The sequence below is a fragment of the Panthera leo genome, chromosome D4, assembly GCF_018350215.1.
Source record: "Panthera leo isolate Ple1 chromosome D4, P.leo_Ple1_pat1.1, whole genome shotgun sequence".
NCBI classification, from domain to species: domain Eukaryota; kingdom Metazoa; phylum Chordata; class Mammalia; order Carnivora; family Felidae; genus Panthera; species Panthera leo.
Window position 1 is genome coordinate 42,745,624 of NC_056691.1, and position 21,717 is coordinate 42,767,340.

Genomic DNA, 21,717 nt, shown 5'->3' on the forward strand with positions numbered 1-21,717 from the left:
CCCTTACTCCTGACAAAGCTGTGAATTCATAATGTAAGTAAGCTAAAAAAGTGGATGGATCATCTGCTATAAAACTCATATAGTTCTCTTCACAGGAATAACAAAGCTCTAACCCTAGAGCCTAACCAGTTATTTGTGAAAAGAAAATGGAATGACAGGACCTCAGGCAACAAGAAAAAACTAGTACCAGCTAAGATAGAACTTTACAGAAAAAAGATGACACTAAATTATCTGGGTCATTATTTTAGGAACAAACTGTGTTGCTAAACTCAATAGAATGGCTATCTTGTGCCATTAAGAGAAGACTGAATTATGTTTTGCATATATATTTCATAATATAATACCATGAAGTGAAAAAGATTTGGAGACAGTTATCTTTATTTACCTAGAAAAATCACCATTGACTATTTATCCAGAGCATCACATTGACAGATTAATGGGATATTGCTGTAGTTTATTCTTAATGACTAATAATGTATTTCTATAGGTTATTAAAAAAACAACTCTTTCCTCAAAGAATCATAATGAGTCTAGAGACTCTTCTAGTTATTTTGGTGGGCTCAAGAATTAGCATGAGTATATTATTATTTTATGAACTTTTCTTGTTATGGGATGGGGTTTCTGTAGAACCAACATTTCACACAAGGAACTTTTATTCTCACAATGCATTGAGTGAACTAACTGAGTTAGTTTCCAAGGTTTTTACTGGTGGGAATTTAAAAAATTTAGACTGGGAAAACTGTCAAGTTAACCCTATAGAGACGTGCATACATAAACACCTCTCTCTGAAACTTGATTGTTTCATCCCGTTTCTCTTAATGACTACCATAGATCAAATGGTATTTTTAAAATTAGGATTTTATGATGCCCATTAAAAAAAATTAACTTTGTTCCTGAGTCAGGTAAAGATTAGAGAAGGAAGGCAGGTTGATTCTGTGGATGTTTATATATTAAACTAGCTAATCAGATGTTTGAATCTGATTCGTCTCCCTCCTTGGCATGTGGAAATAGGCAATTTTCCTTTTTAGGCATATGCTACCATACGTGGCTATGACAAAATATACATGTAAAGGGTTGGGTTACCATATACCCTTGTGTCCCCAAGGCAGACATGATTTATGTCTTATGTCTTGACATCCTGTCTGGTTTAGCGTGTATCTAATATTTTATTTTTTAACTAAGTGATATCATTAATGTCATATTAAAAATAAACCACGGTGTTCTACTGCAGTCTCATTTAGTAGTGTATGAGATGCATTTGCAGTGAACAGAGTTCCCTCTTTAAATTGTGATGGAATATGAAAGCCAAATGCTTTTCCCCAACCCTTTCCAGAAGCAAGGTAAGTAATAGTTCCCTTTTGAAGGTTGCATGCTCTCTGATAAAAATAAGCCTTCTAGGGCATGAGTAGATCTAATGGTCTTAAGTTGTGTCAGAAGAAGTTCTGATACTGTTGTCCCTGCGGGCCGCTTGGTTTTTCAGCTGTTTGGTCTGTGGCCCAGGCCCCAAAGTGCACAAACTTTTCAGGCCACTAGTATGTAGGGCCAGTGGGAAACAGTAAATTATACATTAGGAGTAAATGAAATATGCGTGGGGAAGTACAAGTCAAGCAGTTCTGTCATGGTGCATATAGAGACAAATCTGAGTCACTATATTTCTGTCGTAGTGATTTTGTCATTTACTGTCTGGTTCAAATCTAAACATAAGTATTTGTTTTACCCAGGTAGTAAGAATTATTTCAGAGTTATCAGAGAAAGTTCTTACAAGCCAAGTTGTTCACTGTTTCAGCTCTTACTGGTTTCTTTCTGGAAGCCAGGTGAAATAAAAATTAACTTAGGGGAGATTAGACTCATGTAAGTCTGGAGATGTCATTTCTCTTTAGTTGTCAAAGGAGTGCCCAATAAGATATCCCAGAAATAGGTTCATGTTACCATTGTGCTATTGGTTTTGTAACACTTTTATTAAAAATATTTTGGGGGAGGGGCACCTGGGTGGCTTGGTCGGTTAAGCGTCTGACTTCGGCTCAGGTCATGATCTCACGGTCAGTGAGTTCGAGCCCCGCGTCGGGCTCTGTGCTGACAGCTCAGAGCCTGGAGCCTGCTTCAGATTCTGTGTCTCCCTCTCTCTCTGCCCCTCCCCTGTTCATGCTCTGTCTCTCTCTGTCTCAAAAATAAATAAACGTTAAAAAAAATTTAAAAAAATATTTTGGGGGAACCTGTGTGGCTCAGTCAGTTGAGCTTCCAACTCTTGATTTTGGCTCAGATCGTGATCCCACGGTCGTGAGAACCAGCTCTGTGTCAGGCTCTATGCTGAGTGTGGAACCCGCTTCAGATTCTCTCTCTCCCTCCCTCTCCCTGTCTCCCTCCCTCTCCCTTCCCTCCCTCTCTCCTTTTCTCCTCCTCTCCCCTTCCCTCCTTCCCTACATCCCTTCCTCCCTCTCCTTCTGACCCTCTCACTGGCTCCTGCTCTCTCTCTCTCAAAAAAGAAAATCTTTAAAAAAATATTTCAACAAAGCCATTTGGTCCCAATGAATTTTAAGTGTAGAATAATGAAAATATCCATTTCTCAAACAATTGATAATGAATGAGAAACGTAGAAAACACTTATTGACATTTCCTGTCCACCAGGAGGGCTGTAGTGATGTTAGTAACTGTATGAAACCAAAGACACAAATCTGAAGGAGCACCAGGAGCTATTTCAGAAACTACTGATTATGTTAAAGAGATTACATGTGAAAAAGATGATTTAGCACGTATAGCTGAAGAAAGTGCTTTTATCATCACTCTGCCCCTTCATTTAGAATAAATGGCTGTTCCTGAGTTAATTTAGCTCATTCATTTCAAATTATCTTGTGCAGAAAGTGAAGCAAGAAGAGTTATTACTGCATTGATTTTATTAGCAGAAGAATTTTGCAAATATTAAATGGTATAAATTTTGTATCAATGTCATCAGCTGCTTTGAATAGAAAAATCAATTAAGCTAATTCCAGTAATGGCTTGATTATTTCCATTCAACTTATGGAATAATGGTAAATGTTTGAAAGTTAATTTTGTTGAATATGAAACACTTGACAATTTTCTAAGTGCTATAGATTCAGTTAAAAATTCAGACATACTGGTGAGATTGTTTGTTTCTTGCCATAATAGTAGTACAGTTATACATGTTGGTGGAGGATTGAATCATCCTCAAAATGGCCTTGTTAAATTAGACTTATAGAGCAAAAATTACTTGGGTTGGCTGTGCATATAAGTCATAATTATGTCCAAACAAGCTGATGTTCTACCAGTGGTGATATTTTCCCAATTGATACAGAAATTATAACTTTCAAAATTTGTAAATATTTTGTATATGCAGGTTAGGATAACTGATATACAGAGTAAACTTATGTTGCATTTAAGAACAGAAAAAAATACTTCAATGTGGTAATACATGCTTTTTCTCTTGGCTGTCTACAAATTGGATTTTAGGAATGTTTACAACTTTGAAGAATCTTTTTGCATATCAACTTTAGTACCCTATAATCACATTGAAACTTTTTGTAATGGACTATTCTAAATTTTGATTACATGTTGTTTCAAATCAGTTGGGTGAAGTCTTTGATCAAATTACTTAAGAAATGCTAATTTTTTTATTTTTTTATTTTTATTTTTTACCTTTAAAGCTTTGAGTGAATTGCATTACTAGGGGAAAAGAGCTTACAAATAGTAAGAAATTGAAATTTACTTCTCCATGAATATGGAAGGTACTAAACAAATTAAATCATGAAATTTTAAAGGATATGCAAATTATAAATCACAGAAATAGTTACAGTTCACATGCAAAAGTCTACCAAGCTTGATTTAGGGAAAATGCTTAATATAGCAAATACTACAAACATTAGGGTTCCAATTCTTCCTGAAATTAGCAAAATCAATAAATTTCTACTAGATGAAACTAAAAAATAATATTTACTAAGTGTTTATTATATGCCAGCAACTTTTCATGGATTATCTCATTAAATCCTCATGACAACTCTCTGTGATGGGTTAAAATGATTTTTTTTCTGGTTGAAGACCTATAGGATTGAGGAGTTAAGTCGCTTGTTCAAGATCACTACTCTTTACTACTCTATTGCGTCTTTGTAGTTGGGATCATATCAGAGTTATCAGAGAAAGATCTTACAACCGTTGTTGTAGTCAACCATTGTTATAGCTTTTATTTAGCTTGTGTTAATTTCTGCAAGCCAGTTGAAATGGAAAGTTATATTTTTGGGAATATGAGACTCATGAAAGTTGTTAAAGGAGTAACCAGTAAGATATCCTTAAAAGTATTGCAGCTCAGTTTATGTCATGGCTAATATGTAATACAGGAGGGTGAGATTGTAAGGTAACATCCTTCCAAGTTTGTGGTGACCAAGACCTCCACAGGAAAAAACCCACAAAGGGAACTAGGGGAAATGTTTTGTGGTAAGGAGTGAGTCAAGCCAACATTTATAGCTGGGTAATTAAATGAGGGTTTGTTTTTTTTTTTTTTTCTGCAAGGCAAAAAGCAGGGGAAAGAAAGCCACAAAACAAGAACATATGCAATCTAAAAAACCTGATTGGCTGCAACAGTGTGATATAGTCTTGTCTTTTTTAAACAAGTCATATATCAGAATTACCTAGGACACTTAAAATAGCACATATTCACATGCCCCACTGAGAAGGACTATATCTGAAATTCTGGCAGTGGGATTCATCCTTGTTATTAAGAGCTTTCAACATGATTCTTTGATCTATCAGGATTAGCACTACAAGGCCAAAATGCTCTCAAGCAATAGGAAGTTGCTGCACTTTGGTTAGTTGGAAAAAAATTACCCTGGGAAAGTAGTTGAGTTCCTTTAAAAAAAAGTGGATAGATTTTTGGGATGTTTACAACTACAGAGACTTTCTGGACTAGCTGGGCAACTCAAGTTAGAGCAAGTAAAGATAATTTGGATAAATAAGAATAATTCCAGATTTTAGCAATTTCTCCTAAATTATACATTACAATGATAGATAAGTAAAAAATATCATTTATTGAGAGTGAACAACTTTACTGGCATCAATACTAAGTAACCTGATGTCGTCCTCTTTCTTCATCCTCCTTCATCCAGTTTCTAGTGAATTTTTACAACTCTATTATGCCTATTCTCATGTAATGCACCCTCACCCACCCACTCAGTAACTTGCTTTCTATCATTTCCTACTTTTGTCACCCTTGGGAACCATTGCTGTCATCACGATCAACAACAAATATTTATTAGACACCTGTTATGTGTAGGCTAGTGCATGAGGTATAAAAATAGGTTCAAGTCATTTCCTTAGAGAGCAGACTTTGTTCTAGGTTTGTGATAGGGCATTCACTGAGACCAAGTGCCATGTGGCTAAGGATCAAACAGATGGCCAGAAGACAGTCATTGCAAAGGAGTAGGCAGATGCTACATGGAGGGGCTGGGGCTCAAGTTGAATTTTGAAGAATATATCAGGGCTTTTGTTGATAGACATGAAGAGAGCATTCGGCAAAGATCCAGAGGCGGGGAAGTTGATGTTTCTGTATGAAACAATGAATACAGCAAGTGGTAGGATGGCTTTGTTGTTCCTTCTTAGCTCCCCTGAGCTAGAGTGTCAGGAGTAGATTTTATAGTTTGTAACCTCTGTTTTGGTTCAGGGAATTTAAGGTGGAGGGCAATATTCATAATTCATTCAGCTGATTGGATTGGCTTTTTATTTCTCCACTACTTCTTTCAGCATCTTATTACTGAGTTGTGAAAAAATTAGAAGATGGGAAAGATGGATAAATTCAATTTCAAACTGCTAAGCCAAGTCAAGACATTCAGTGATCTTCCTCTGAGTCCTAGAATCCAAGAACCAGAGCATGCAAGGGGCCTTTAAGAATATTACTCAATCCCTTCATTTTACATTATCTGAATTCATCTAAGTCATCTCTGAAAGTTATTATCAGAGTCCTGCCTGGAATTGGGACTGACTGGCTCCCATTCCAAAGCTCTTTTTTTCTGAAAAGTATGGCTTTCCTCCACCATGCAGTATGAGGAAGTTATGTTTCTTGTTTTCAATTGCCAAAAAAATTTGAAAGACTAATTTGAAAGATTCCAACTCATTTTGACTCATTAGATTTCATTCTTGCTCTTGAATGAGAAGCAATGGAGACTAGATAGATGTAGGGGCCCTGTTGTGGGCAGAGCTCTGCGTTGCAATGTAGGCTCTGCCTTCTCCCAGCTTACAGCACCCGACACAAGTTCTGAGATCTTTGTGGGACTTGGGTTGTCATTTGCAAAGAAGGAAGAATCTATTAGAAGGGCACTAAAGGGTTGTCTTTATTTGCTCTGAATTTTGTCTTTTTTTTCATGTTGGAAGTGCCAATTGCCAGAAAGTTGGGTTGTGTCATGACTATATGTAGTTTGAATTGCAGGATTTACTCTTGCTAAATATATACTGATGTGGTGGGTTATTCTACTTGTCAAGTGTTTCTTAAATCAGCAGTTGGAGTTGGCATTAGTGAATGGGCACCAATGACTGTAGTTCTGGAGTCCTAGCACAAAGAAAGTGATTTTGCCTTCTTTTGCTGACTCTAGGCGAGTTCAGCAAGAAAGAAAAAATCTGCAGAGATGGTTTTGACGAAAACTTGGCATTTTGCTTTAACTCTGTCCACAAAGATACCCATTCATGATTAATGAATGCTTATTAAATTAGATGAATGGGGAGGACCCAGAGGGAATTTCATTGCCCAAATACAAAAGCATTGCCCTTCCGTAGAAATTCTCACGTATAGTGATAGTTTGCAGCTTTCTGCAGTGAATTTAACTCTACTTTACCCTCATACATTGTAGTCTTCATTTTTCATGGGTCAGGCTGGTTTTTCAACCTTGGATTATTTTCTTCAGGTTGCCTAGGTCTCTCCTGCCATAGGTTCTGACACGTGGCTGCCATCTTTATTTTCTAGACACTCACCTGGCAACTTTATTTTCTGTGTGATGTTGACATAAGTAAAGTTCAAATATGTTAACGTTCCTATCTCAGCAATTTTGGAGCCTAAAAAGTCACTATTCTAAGGAGAAGAGAAAAGAAAAAAGAGAGATAGATATCAGAGAAGCCATTTGTAATTAAGATATAGAGAACTAAAACCTCAGGGGGAATATCTGTCATAGCCACTGTGGAGAGAATCATCTTGTTCCTGGATGAGGGTTCCCGGATAATTTTTTCTCAGCATTCAAATCCATCAAACCAAATCACAAAGGAATTTTAAGGAAATGACAAGTTGAGGCTAAATTATGGGAGGTATATATCATAAAGGAAATGATGTACTAGTTAAGATAAAGTTTTGGCTGCTGTAATGAAGAAACTCTAAAACAATAATGACATAGATAAAATCGCCGTTTACTTATGTCTTACTTAAGAGTCTGGCCAGATGGTCCCAGGCTTCTGTTGTGGTGCTACAATCTTGAGGGACATAAGCTTTTCTTCTTTTTTATCTTGTTGATCTGCCATCCTCAATGCCAATCTCATCTCGTGGTTCAAGATGGATGCTCCTGCTCAAGTCATCACGGACACACTTTAGTCAGCAGGAAGAAGAAAGAGGTAGTCAAGCTCCTTCTTGTTAAAATCATGTATAGTGTTTCTATTCTCATCCAATTGGCTAGAACCTAGTAAGATGGTCACATCTTACTGGAAGAGAGGCTAGGACGTGTAGTCTTTAGCTTGGTGGCCGTGTGCACAGCTAAAAAGTGTCAGTATATTAGAAAAGAGTAACTGCAATCTCTGTCACAGGGAATAAAATTGAAGCCCTATTGTGCACTTAGCTTTTTACATAAATAATAATGACAAAAACAATAATATAGCAATAAAATCTACCATTTAGTGTCCTCTACTGCTTCCTTACTTACATTAGATCCAATGTTACAACAGTTCAACAAGCTAAGCAGTTCTCTCATAGGGAAGAAAACTGAGGCTCAGAAAAGATAATCAACTTGCCCCCAGTGCAGAGCTGAAATAACATTTTTTGAATGCAGGCAAATTCTCTGATTCCTGGAGACCTCAGAAGGCTAAGATAAAGAGGTTTGGATTTTCTTCTGTAGGATGTCAGCAATTGAAGAAAGCTTGATGAAACTTAGATGAGCAATGTGTTTGGAGGTCAAGATAGATGGCAAAGTGGAGAGGTGGAAAGCAGGAAATGGTTTAGGGGCTGACGATGTGGGATCATGGGGCCTTAGATCAAACTGACAAGGGTGAAAATAAAAATACAGGACACAGGCAGGAGATGTTATTAGAGAACACTGTAGGGTGCAGGCAGAAGATAGAAACTACACCTACTTGAAGGAGAGCGTTTCGGAAGAGAAGTGTTAACTAGGTATAAAATTACTAACTAGGTAGCAAAAAGGGTAAAAAACGAAGTCTATGATAATGGTCCTCAATCCGGGGTGATTTTGCCCATCTCCCAAGGGGGTTGGCAATGTCTGGAGACGTTCTTGGTTGTGGGGAACTTGTTGGGAGGAGTCATTGGCATCTAGGGGGTAGAGGTCAGAAATGCTGCTGCACATCTTAAAATATACAGAACAAATCTCAATGCCAAAGAAATATCTAGCCTGAAATGTAAGTATTGCTCAGGTTGAGAAACGCTGCTTTAAGATATGAAGAGGTAGTGACTACAGGAAGCAGCTACCACCCCATCCTAGGGCTTCGGAAAGGAAGGGAAATGATTGGCATTATTGAGATTTAGGAGAAAGAGCCTTGTGGTGCTGACACAGACCTCTGACCAGGGGGCACTGGTCAGGTGGTGCTCATGGCCTGAAGGCACAGGGTTGTGGGGGATGATGAGGCTAAGTGCTTGAGACACTGCAAACTGGATCCAGCGGAACAGAGAGACTTAAAATAGGCATTCTGATAATATAATCAGTTGTGGGATGCAGGAAAAAGGGAATGAAAAATGGCTTTGAGGTCTAATGCTTAATCTTACCCATACTGACAGAAGTATTACCCTAACCACTTGATTTGGGGGAAAAAAAAAAGATGAGTTTAGTTTTTAGATTGTTGACCTCCACATGGAATCGTCCAGCAGGCAGTTGGAGGACTGTGGAGGGCAAGGAACTTAAACTTTAAGAGGGCATGATATCAGCATGGGAAAAAAGGTGGCATTGGATACATAATTGTTAGATTTGGCTCATTTGGGATCAGGGGACAAACACATCATGCCCCTAGCATCATCACCCTAGAAGTGTTTTCACATTTTTTATTTAGAAAAGTTGCATCTCTGGGGTGCCTGGGTGGCTCAGTGGTTGGGCAACTGACTTCGGTTCAGGTCATGATCTCACAGTTTGTGAGTTTGAGCCCTGCATCGGGCTCTGTGTTGACAGCTCTGAGCCTGGAGCCTACTTCAGATTCTGTGTCTCCCCCTCTCTCTACCCCTCCCCTGCTCATGCTCTGTGTCTCTCTGCCTCTCAATAATAAATAAACGTTAAAAAAATAAAAAAAAAGAAAAGTTGCATCTCTGATAAGGATTTTTCTTTTGTATCATTGTATATACTAGGCCATATGGCTCTTATCTTTGGGCTATTCTTAAATGAAAACTTATTTTTTCATCAACCCACCTTTTGTTTGTTTGTAGCCAATACAGTCTTTCTGTAATCCCATTCTTCTCATGTTTCCCTTATAAAAAATGTGTAAATACACAAATTTCATGATTTTTATAATTATGCTTCTTCATTTTACAAAGAGATTAAAAATAGGTGAATTTTCAATTGGTTTTATGCATGTTATACATACTAGAACAGACAAAAGATGTTAAATAAAAACTAAGGAAATTTGAACAAAGTATAGACATTAAGAATAACGTATGGATATTGGCTCATTAAATGTAACAAATGTATCATGCTAATGTAAGATTTTAATAATAGGAGAAATCAGTGTGGGGTATATGGCAACTCTCAGCACTATTTTATAGTTTTTCTGTAAATCTAAAACTAATCTAAAATGTTTATTTAGAAAAGGAGATTTTATTAGTGGTTAAGGTTTGAAAAACAGGAAAGTGTCTATAGCAGACATCCTTCGTTGCCCACCTCCTACTTTACCAGCTTTTATTCATTCATCTGCTCTCTCCCATGTTGTTCTGTGCTTCAGAAAGGCTAGTTCAGCCCCAGAGAGTATACCCTGTGTATCATTTTTCGAGGGCTGCTGGAACAAAGTAGCACACACTGGGTGACTTAGAGTAACAGAAATTTATTCTCTGACAGTTCAGGAGGCCAGAAGTCCAAATCAAGATGTCAGCAGGATTGGTTCCATTCCATTGTCTCTCTCCTAGCTTTTGGTAGTTGCTGGCAATCCTTGGTGTTTCTGGCTTATAACTGCATAACTCCAAGCTCTGCCTCAATCTTCAGTCAGCTTCTCTGTGTCTTTGCTCTCCCCCTCCTTCCTCATATAAGGACACTAGTCATTGGATTTAGGACCCACGCAGGATATCATTTCAAGATCCTTAACTTAATTACATCTGCCAAGACCCTATTTGCACACAAGGTCACATTCACAGTTACCAAAGTTTAGGATTTGAACACATTTTGGGAGGCACAGAACTCAACTTCCTATATACTAGCTGTTTAAAATGAATAGCAGTGGCCAGTGATCATTTTCATCATGGGAATCTGCCACAAGTCTGGCCCAGGAGAGGAAAAGGAAACTTTGATTAGGTCTTTCTAGGAAAGGTTTTATTTCTCTTAAATAGTAAAGACAGCCTCTCTTCTTCCTTTGGACATTGGCGTCTAGATGTAATGACTAGAACTTTACAGCTATTCTATGACTCTGTGGGGATGTTGATAATGATAAAGCCACTGTATATAGAAGGGCAGAGCCAAGAGTCAGAAAGAAAGTTAAAGACTTAGGAAATTATACCTGAATCCTCCTATTTTCAGACTTCTTATTTTCTGGGACAAAAATGTCTTTGTTTTTTAAGGCATTTGAGTTGGGAGCTCCTGTCACTTGCAGGCAAAGGAAGTGCAACAGATAAACTATCTATGTTTACATATTTCTCAAAAGAAAATTTAATAGTCTCAGTCATCCAGTGGAAACTTTTAGATGGTGTTTGAGTTTTCTCAGGACCTAGTATGACATTGAATAAAAATTGAATTTAAAGGAGTTAAAATCTCATTATACAGAAGATTTAAAATACCTTAAAATATTAAAATTAAGTAAAATAAGGTCTTTTCAACATTAACTAGTAGATTTTGATATAACACATACTTTAAATTTGCTTTTAAATTTTCTGATGAGAGGATAGTCATTTCTAAAAGCACATGTAGAGATTAGTAAACCACCTTACTGGAACTTAATGTGTCTATAGCAAATTATTGAATACTTGGGTTGGGAGTCAGTAATCTGCCACCTTCCAAAAGTGACTTTCTAATAAGAATTCCCTTGTATGGAGAATTTTAAAAATTGTTATTATCTAAAAATTCTAGCGTTAATTCAGATGACAGATCTTAAATGGATACTGTTGCTTCCACATTAGAAGAATCTTATTTCATCAAAATAAGGCCTCTGAAATAATGGACCTTAAAATATGTTTTAAGTCAGATTGTTTGTTGCAAAAAATACTCTGAAAAGTCCAGGTTTTTGTATATCTAAGTGCTAATTTTCAAGCCAATTTTACCTATTTATTTTGATTTTTAGGCTGATTTCTATTACTGATTTTATTGATATCACCTACTGATTTGATTTTATTACCAATTTTATTGGTGTGAACTTTTTGTGATGTGTCACTCCTATTGAGGCCCAGAGGAAGATCTAAAGAGACATTGTCACATGTGACATAGGTCAGAAGCCCAACTTACTCCATATAAGGGGGGAAGTGAAGGGTGAGGGCTGTGTTCATGGCAAAACAATTGAGGTACCACATTTCCATGTCAAAGAGCTTGTTTTAGTAAAACAAGGAAATCCTTTTGTGATCTTGGTGTTGGTAATATGATCACTACCAATATGATGTGGCATTACTTTCTACACACAGAAACGTTATTGCTTTTAAGTCAGTGAAATCACTTTACTGCATCCCTAAAGTATCTATGTTATCTATTGTATCTATATTAGACTATAAAGTCTGGTTATCATTTACTATGCTACTCTAGGTTGAAAGCTGATGGATCACATGGGAGGGAGTCATCAGTGTAGGGGAAGGTACGAATACCTGAGACATCTGGCCGGTGGTAGATTCCAGAGAACCATTTCAGCGGCATGTGTCTTCTTGGGCTGCATGGCTTCTGCCCCAGAATCAGGTTCTCCCCAGACAGTGAGAGAGAAGGAAGGGATACAGACAATTTTTGGAAGGTCTTTTATACACAGGGAACTTCTGGATTAAGTTGGCATTCTTCAATTACAATTAGAATATTCATTTTATATTTTCTATTTAAATGGCACGTGCCTATCAAATCAATATCTATTAAGTAGGGCACAAATGAGATAAATAAAATAGATGAGAAGAAGTTCTTGTTTTGAAGCTTTTGAAAGGAAGAGTGACTTTGTGAAGATATTGATTTATATCTATATTCTGAGATAGCTACTCTCTTCCTGTTCCTGTTGGTTTGTTTACTATACCTTGTCTGCTTAACTGGATGCTGGGTGGGCATCAGCAGATTTTCTCAAACCTCTTTGGTTGTCTGCATCTGTTGATATAGGGAAGCATCATAGAATAGTACAGTCATTTCCAAATTCTTCTTTTAACAGCGCTTCAACTAAGCATCTTATGAGGTAGTTGAAGACATAAACAGATGAACGTAGAGCTCGTGCATTTAGAACAGGCAGAGTACAAGTGCCTTCACCTCCATCTTTTGAAAACCACTGTCGTACTTAGTCATTTCAGCCAGTGAATCGGTCAGTCAACAAATACTTATTTAATAATGATATTTGCAGATGTTGCCCTTGCCTGTCTGGAGCTTACATTTTGGACCAGAAAGCAGGCACTAAATGCATGCTTCACCCTGAGGTAAATGTCCTGATTTCAGGGCAAGGACAAGATGCTGAGCAAGATACTAACAGGTACTTACTTTAGGTTGAAAGAACAGGTGAAGCTTTTCTGAGGCAGTGACATTTAAGACGAACATCAGGGAAGAGTAAGAGTTGTCCCAATGGAGAGATGGGGAGAGTGTTCCATGTGTGCAAGGTGTGCAAAGCACCTGAGTGAGACAAATTTGGTGGTATTAGGGGATTTGGCGTCAGAGAGGCCTGGCCTAGACTTGGGGTTCTGGGTCTGTGTTCAGCAGCCCTGTGACTTCCATCAGGTTATCTGCTTTCTCTGCACCTTAGTTGTTTCACTGGAATGTGGGGCCAGCAATACCCCCTTGCAGTATTTTCCTCTGGATTAAAGAGGACCACGTAAAGCAGCTGTGCTCAGTAGAGCCTGTTTTAGCATCATCATTGTTGTCATTATTTTTATTCACCTTTAGAGAAGTCTTTTTATGTTGTACTTAATACAGTCATGTTTTGTACTAAGGGGTTGGGGGTCACATTTGGGAAGTTAGAACAGGAAATCCACTGTACATTAAAAAAACCATTAGCTCAAACCAAAGTAAAATATTCTTCACCACCCCATCATGCTCCCATCCGTTCAGGAGCTTATAGGTTTGAACATGGGAATCTAATTGAGAAAAGGGTTATCTTTCTTCAAGTTTTATCTTTTCTGTTTCTTCAATCTTTCAAGTAAATTTTAGGGAATCTTGTTCTTTCTTTGATTCTTGTCTTGGTAATATTGACTCAAAAGCAAAACCCATAAAGCTAGGGGAGCACCAAGTATGCAGTTCTGTTCTTCCCCTTCTGTGTGGAAATGGCATCTCAGAGCTCAAGGGCTTGTTGCATGGGTGTGCGGGCAACATACTTTATCCTCATCCACCTTCATGGATAAGCGCCTTCCAGTGGGGCAGGTGTGCCTGGGGGAAGTACTACCCTAATGAGCACAGTGTCTGATCTGGATTTTGTCCTAGATCTTACAATGAGATGAAGAGGGCAGGAGAGGGAGGAGACATCTCTTTCATTGCTCTTTATATTGACTTTTTCTCCCAGAAGCCGTCTTGGGAATTAAGATTTTTCATGCTCTTTCAGCGAAAGAAATGATGAGCAAATTGGTTCAGTATGTTTCCTATGTGACACTGTCTTAATTAAAAAAAAAAAAGGTATTTTCTGATTGCATGAAAAGTTGTATATGTAATAATCATAGAGTATACTCCACCTTTTAAAAAATTGTTTTTTAATGTTTATTTATTTTTGAGAAACAGTGAGAGACAGAGCGTGAGCTGAGCAGGGGCAGAGAGAGAGAAGGAGACACAGAATCTGAAGCACGCTCCAGGCTCTGAGCTGTCAGCACAGAGCCCCAACGTGGGGCTCGAACTCACGGACCATGAGATCATGATCTGAGCTGAAGTTAGATACTTGACTGACTGAGTCACCCAGGCGCCCTTTTACTCCACCTTCTTGTCAACCATTCTTGTCTCGTTTTGAATATATTTCTTTGAACATTGCTTGTCTAAGTCTTTTTGTTACCAGGAAGGAACAACAAACTATAGAAACCATGAAAGCCGTTATGATTATCCATCACTCCCATGCTATATTCATTTATTAGTTCTTTGAACAAGTATTTACTGAGCACTTACGATGCACCAGGCTCAGGCAAGTTTCAAGGATAAAACATGGGCAAGACTCTAGTTACTCTGGTCTGTGTCTTGCAAGCCACAGCAGTTATTGGACAGGGGTTTTTTCAAAGTGCAGGTGTCTTTTATTTTTTCTTTATTGTTTAGCTTTCACTACTCATGACATGTTGGTCAATGTTCTGATGGTATTAAAAGGGTGGAATGAGGTCATAGCACTTTCTCTGTTCACAGTGTTTCAGTAGCCTGTACAACTCCAGACATAAAAGGACACATATAATTATTTATAATGGAAAATAGCTGTCCACATCTTTCACATGGCATATTTTTCTGATCGTACAATATAGATCTTATCTATAAATGTATGTATGTATACATTGTATACATGTACATAAACATATATGGTAGAAAAGTGAGAACCTATGGAAAAACCCAAGGAATAAAATTATCTGCAAGCCTACATCCAAGAGATAACCTCTGTTAATATTTTGGATTATAGTCTAACATGTTTTATTGTATACATATATGGTATATGGGTATTGGGGAGTGGAATTAATATTTATTGAGTCTTATATTCTTGGTGCTATTAGGCTAGGTATACATATTTTCTCATTGAATTCTAACTACCCTTGCAGTTGGGGGAATAGTGTTCTATCCAATTTACAGGTAAAGGGATTTTGACTTACCCATGATCTCTCAGCTAGTAAGTAAAAGAGGTGGGGTGCATGCACACAAAGAATATATTTTAAAAACCCTTTCTATTATAGCTGACTGTAATTATCCAGACAGTTCCATATTTATCCAGGTACTTGTCAGGATGAGGGTAAAATTAGAAATTGACATTGTCCTGGTTTAAGGGGGGAAGATAGGGTGGTAGAGGGGGTCTGCTTTGTAAGATGTGAAGTTTTTTTCTCTGCTTCCTTTTATTTAAATAAGCATTAAAAAAAAACCCAAATCCTTCTGTAAAATAAATGAACTGGTCCAACTGTTTACTTGGACTTTCTTTTTAAAAATCTTTTAAAGTTTATTTTGAGAGAGAGCGAGCACAAGTGGGGGAGGAACAGAGAAGTAGAGAGAATCTCAATCAGGCTCCTCACCACCAGCACAGAGTCCGATGTGGGGCTGAACTCATGAGATCATGACCTGGGCCAAAACCAAGAGCTGGATGCTTAACTGCCCAAGCCACCCAGGCGCCCCTTACTTGGAACTTCTTATGAAGTTTTGAAGGACATTTATGTTGACCTTGGGGCATGTTCCTGGTCCCACCTGGCAATGTTGGAGAGAGGGGAGTGGATTTCTGGCATGTGAGGCACCACACCCCAGTGGGGCGGGCTTTCGCTCCCTGTCTGGGGCTCAGATGCAGCTTCACGCATCCTATGAACAGACTGTAGCACACACATGGTCTCCGCTGTGTAAGTTTCCTAAAAAGCAGGGCAGAATGACAGGACTTGGTCTCTCAACCAAGATACTAAAGTAGTCACAGCGTTCTTTTCAGCACCTATGCATTGTCAGTTTAGTAAAAACAGTTGTGTAGGTATTCTTGCAAACTGGGTTGTAAAATACAAGCCTTTGGGCCTCCCAATCACAGGCTGGTGTTATGGGTTCTGTTTTCAAAGCACTTGCTTATAACCATCCTTCTTGTATTACCTTTCCTCCATGTGGTGAGTGCTGCTACACCCCAGTCAAAGGAAGTACGTAAAAGTAGGGTCAATCTCATTGTGCTTTTGCGGATTAAAGTTTTCTCATGGAAACTATAAAGGCTCATCTAAAAACCCTTCTATAAACTATAAAATAAGCCCCTAAGACCTACTTGAATGTCTATACATTAAATGCTTAATGTAGGTACAAAGACCAAAGTGATTTTTGCTTTTCTAGGGTTTCCTTCTGAAATTCCACAAAGTCTTTCAAAGTTACAACCACAAGGAATTCGAGACGCACGCTTCATCTGCATGCCACCTAATCTTCGGGGTGTTGTGTCTTAGAGCACGCAGTGCATAAAATCACTGAATCCACACGAGCCTCCGGCAGTTTAGAATATTTATGATAGAGAACAATAACAAGGTAAATTAGGATGGAGCTCTGGCTTGGGTTTTAAATTTCCCAGATTTTACAAGTCCAAGCATTCTTTTGCCATCCTGACAGGGTTTAATACTCAAGATATGAGCTTCAAGGCCTTGTGAGGGTAATCAGATTTTAACTATGCTTCCACGTTTAGTTCTTAAGGAGTTTAAAAAATACAGTCATTAATTTGAATTGCGACTATTGCGACATACAGTTCTTGAAAATTTTACTGTCTGAGCTGTTGACTGGATAACCATGACAAAAGCACTTTCCCAGCATCAGCTAAGCAGATCGTGGGCCCCTGCTGTACATGTTCTCCTGTCAGGGGAAAGGGGCCTTAGGAGCTGGTGGATATTTAGGAGTGGTGACATTATTTCCCTCCCAGCAAAAGCAAAACCCTTTTCCACCCTTTGGTCTTCTCCTAAAATACCAGTATCATAAAACTGTCTTTTAAAACGTTTTTTTTCCCCCAAAGATACAAAATGTTGATATGGAAGGGGAATTTTTCAAGAGGAAATCTGAATATCTGCTGTTACGAATATGGAGGCAGGCTTGGGTTCGGTTAGTGCATAACTGCCTGGACAGGGCCTTATTTCAGACCTTGACTCTGGCATTGGCTCCACAGAGCTGCCTGCTGCAGCAGCGTAGAGGTTAATGCTGGCCGCAGCTCTGCTGTGGAAAGCAGATGAGTAATCCCACCTTTGGAGGGTGACACTTCCTCACACATCCTCAGTATAAACAATGCGCAGGCAGCGGGGTATTTGCTGGCAAGGTATATTTCTGTGGGAGGTAGGGAGCAAATGAAGAGGCAATAAAAAGAGACTTAGATAGTTGAAAACTACAAATCTCAACGTGGCAAACAGTTCAGAGCATGGTAGCTGGCCAAGTGGAGGAATCTTAAGTGCGCAAACACACGTCTAATCTCTGAGACCCTCCAGGTGGATCTGTGGCAGGGAAATGTCCTGCTGCATTTCACCTAGTATGTTCTCTAGACCCCACAGAGGAACCCCTCTGGGTTTCTTCCTAGCCCTTCTGCTCGTGTTGTCATCCTGGCCCTTTGTCTAGTCAGTGTCTCTTCTCTTTATATTTGTCTCCAGATGGATGCTTCTTGGGAGACTGGAGTCTAACCTAAACATACCATTTCTTTTTGATGTGCATGATTCTCCCTTTCATCAACTAGGAATCCTTCACAAGAGCTTAAGGGGCATCTGGAAATATCCACCCAGGCTTCACATTGTCCTGCGGAGGAGAACTTTTACATCTGTTAAAGGAGAGACATGCCCCCCACCCCTCACCTCCCAGTAGGCAGGTAGTGGTCCTAGGATGCGGTCTTTCTGAGAGCTGTAGAGACCACATTACTCTGCACTTACTTTTCCTGTGTGTGGAACTGATGCACAGTATTGGGTCAGATGTCCACCCACCCCCCGCCCCCACCGCCATCATGGGACATCTTTTAGAAATATTGTAATGGGAGATTAACTATTTCTCTACGTCAATTTTGGGAAATTTGTTATGTGGTGCTAGTCTGAAGAGTGGTTTCGCAAACATCATGGATGAAGAAACAAATAGATTTTTTAAAAAGTGCAAAGAGACTTAGATAGTTGCATGATGGCTAGAAGCATGTTTCTAAATGCCTTTGAAGATCCAGGGAAAGTTGGCTTGAGGTGGATTTATAAATTTCCTTACCTAAGCTGAAGGATATTTGTGACTCCAGTGTTAAAACAAGCAAGAAATCATAAAAGCAAATTAAGTACCTAGTTTCTGGACAGAGCAGTGAGAATGATCTTTTAAAATATGATCCGACGATTCTGGGTCATCCATACCCAGTCTGTAATCATGTCTTGCTACCACCACCATGTTCTCTGGGCTCTAGTCCTACATGCTGAATCCACCAAGTTCTTCTCTACCTCAGATCCTTTACATATGCTGTTTCCTCTGGCCCTGATGGGCTTCCCAGCCACTCTACATCTGCTAAATTTTTCTCACTCCTGAGTACTATTTTTTTAAAATTTATTTTGAGAGAGAGAGAGAGAGAGAGAGAGAGAAAATCCCAAGCAGGCTCTGCATGGTCAGCACAAAGCTTGATGCAAAACTCAAACTTAAGAACAGAGCTACCCACGTGCCCCCCCGAATACTGGGTTTTAATATCTTTTTTTTTCCCCCAAGCAGGCCATCTTCTTTGAACCCCTAGTCTTGTTTACCTCCCTCCCATTATCCATCTTAATTGCCTACAGTATATTTTTTAGAGCACTTATCTCAACTAGGAATACATGGCCACTTGGATGGTTGTTTTTCATTGTCTCCTGGGCTAGGCTATAAGTTACAAGGGCAAGGAAATCTGCTTCCTTGTCCATCATTGTGTTTTCCACACTCAGCACAGAATATGGTGCATAGAAGTATCTAAAAGAAGTATCTAAATACTTCTAAATAAATAATGGATGGGTAGAAAAATGGATAGGTGGAAAAATAGATTCTTGGAAGAATAAATGGAAGAATGGATGAAAGAATGAAGGATGCTTAAAATAGTAATCTAGAATAAGTTTTGCATTTTTACCCAATTAGTAGTCTGAGTTTAATCACCTTAACCAAAAATCAGAAGATAAGCCCTCTTATCCTTAGATGCCAGTTGGATCTGTCTCCTGGGAAGCTGGAAAAAAACAAACAAACAAACATTTGTACAAAAAGAAGAGACCACATGGGCACTGCCTTCCTGGGACCCCTTGTTTAATATATAACAGCCCTATTTACTTTTGTCATTGTCCTATCATAAGATTAACCACTGAAGAGAAAATGCTCCACCTCATTGGTATTTATGCCATTTGTTGTATTTCAAACTGTAATGCTTCAATATTGTGAATATTGTGAACGTGCTCTTTTTTCAATGAATATAACTCTAAGTGAGGATTATGAGATGAATGGACTTTTACTGATACAATATAAATACTAGCATTGCTTACTTAAGGAAAACTATGTAAAATCCTACACCTTTGACCCATGAAATGGGTCTCACCAGTTCTTTCCAAAGCAGAGAACTTTCTTTCTCCTTGTGTTGTGAATGCACAGAGAGACTCTATTAAAACATTTTTTGTCTGTACATCTATTATATTGCTACACCATTTTATTTTATGAATAAGCCAAGGAGGAACGTTTGCCTCTCATAAATCTTTTACAAGAACAATTCCAGCAAAAGAAACCGCAGATGTAACTGCCAGTTTTAAATTTCTAACAAATTACTCTGCCAGCCCCACGTGTGCTTCCAAGTTGAAAGCTCGCAATACTTGGAAATTTTATGGAGATTCCTGCATTTTAGCTTTGGGATGAACTTAGCCAATGCTAAAATCATGTTCTTATTTAAGCCTAAGGAATAATGGTGTTTAATGTTTACTTAAGACTAACCTCTGCTACTTTGTCCCTGTCTACTATCTTGCCTGCCTTTGATTCCTTTCTTCACAGATGTCCCCAGTTTTCCATTGAATTCTGTGTTTCATTGGCTTGCAGGGTATGACAAACACAAACTCTTGGTGTCAAAAGTAACACTCATCACGTGGTCTCCCCTGAGTACATTAATTCTCCTACTGGACTGTTGGGTCCTTGTGCAAGGAGGATGCACGTCACCTTGGTACCTCTCAACGCTGTACAGTGACCCATGTCTTGAGGATGTTTAGTTAATGTTTATAGAATGAAGCCAAAATAAGTATCTTTTTTGGCTGTTGTTGAGTTATTTATGGTACTAATTTTGTGCCACATATTTTGTAAAGACTTTGAAATGTGTAAAAAACTGCCACTTCTTCATATGGGGGCATGGTGGTGATATGGAAGCAAGCATCTTCAAACCTAATAACATTATGATGTATATGGCATATATTACAATACAACTTAGGGTATGACTTTAACAGACTTGAGTGGAACATAGAATTTTTTTCTCATAGATACTGATAAAGAAGTAGATAGTTTTATACACAGATATATACAAATATGACATCAGGTTCAAGGACTCTGTGTAAAAGCAAATACAAGGTCTACTCTTGAATGATTGCTCTTGACCTTGTAAAATCTTATGAAGAGATATTTGTGTATCCCCGTTTTTATACTTTCTAAGCTATAAAAGTGGGTTTCTACCTCACCTCATTAAATTTTGCAATATTACAGTTTGGAATTAAATAAAAATACAGAATTTGGCTTGATTTTTGAGCCTGCATTATAAATCTAACTTTGGTAACATTTTAAGTTCTCTTTATGTGTGTTTTTTCCTAACTCAAAAGTCTTTAACAAATCTTTCTTTAAAAAAAAAAATTCAACTTATTGAACAGGTAATACAGTCACATGGCACAAACCAGTATATGATATGTCTCTTTTCCTCTGACCCCCAGCTACCCTGTTTTGCTTCATGGATTTAATTACTGTTTACTACGACTTATGTATCTTTCCAGAGTTAGTTTAGATTTACATATGCTTACACATACACATGTGTGCTTTGTGTGTGTGTGTGTGTGTGTGTGTGTGTGTGTGTGAGTGTGTGTGTGTGTGAGTGTGTGTGTTTTAAATGCAAGTGGTAGCATCCCATATACCTTACTTTGCACCTGCTTTCACTTTAGAGCATATGTTCAATCCTTTCTTTTACCCTGGGTCAAATATTTGTGTTACAGTGACTTTCCATTTGTGGGTTCATGTGAATGTCTGTTGCAAGTCTGTTCAGTAACTGTTGTATGTAATTGAGATAATCTGTAAAATGACCCTATGGGCTAAGCCACCTGCAATATTTTGCTTTCTTTATTACAAAAATGGATAAGACTCTGGCTTCTGTCCATTGAGGGTCACAGTCTCTGTGATTATCCTTATTACCAGCTTCAGTTTCTGACATGTTGGGCAAGATGAAACACAAAACTACTTTAGTAAGCCGCCTATAGAAATTTGGCAAAGAAACAAGAAATGCCTATCATTTATTTCTTATTATATTCCGCCTGCTTAAAAAATGTCTTTCATTTTTGCTCTGACATGTCTACTCTACTGATTTCAGTCACTAATT

General features: G+C 38.3%; 1 long non-coding RNA gene across 12 annotated transcripts in view; it reads right to left on the reverse strand.

The window, feature by feature from the left end:
* LOC122204917 overlaps positions 1–21,717 on the reverse strand; it is an 85,481-nt gene that overhangs the window by 33,722 nt on the left and 30,042 nt on the right. For 3 of the 12 annotated variants that reach the window (XR_006195838.1, XR_006195832.1, XR_006195831.1), the window contains 7 exons: positions 19,272–19,338; positions 17,830–17,930; positions 15,897–16,051; positions 12,589–12,656; positions 12,182–12,361; positions 9,600–9,657; positions 7,408–7,567 (listed from right to left, as the gene is read on the reverse strand). This is a non-coding gene — a long non-coding RNA (uncharacterized LOC122204917). Of the gene's footprint in view, positions 1–7,407; positions 7,568–9,599; positions 9,658–11,014; positions 11,101–12,181; positions 12,362–12,588; positions 12,657–13,037; positions 13,167–15,896; positions 16,052–17,829; positions 17,931–19,271; positions 19,339–21,717 lie in introns of those variants that run through there. The other 9 variants (XR_006195835.1, XR_006195833.1, XR_006195840.1 and 6 more) reach the window with 9 other exon arrangements.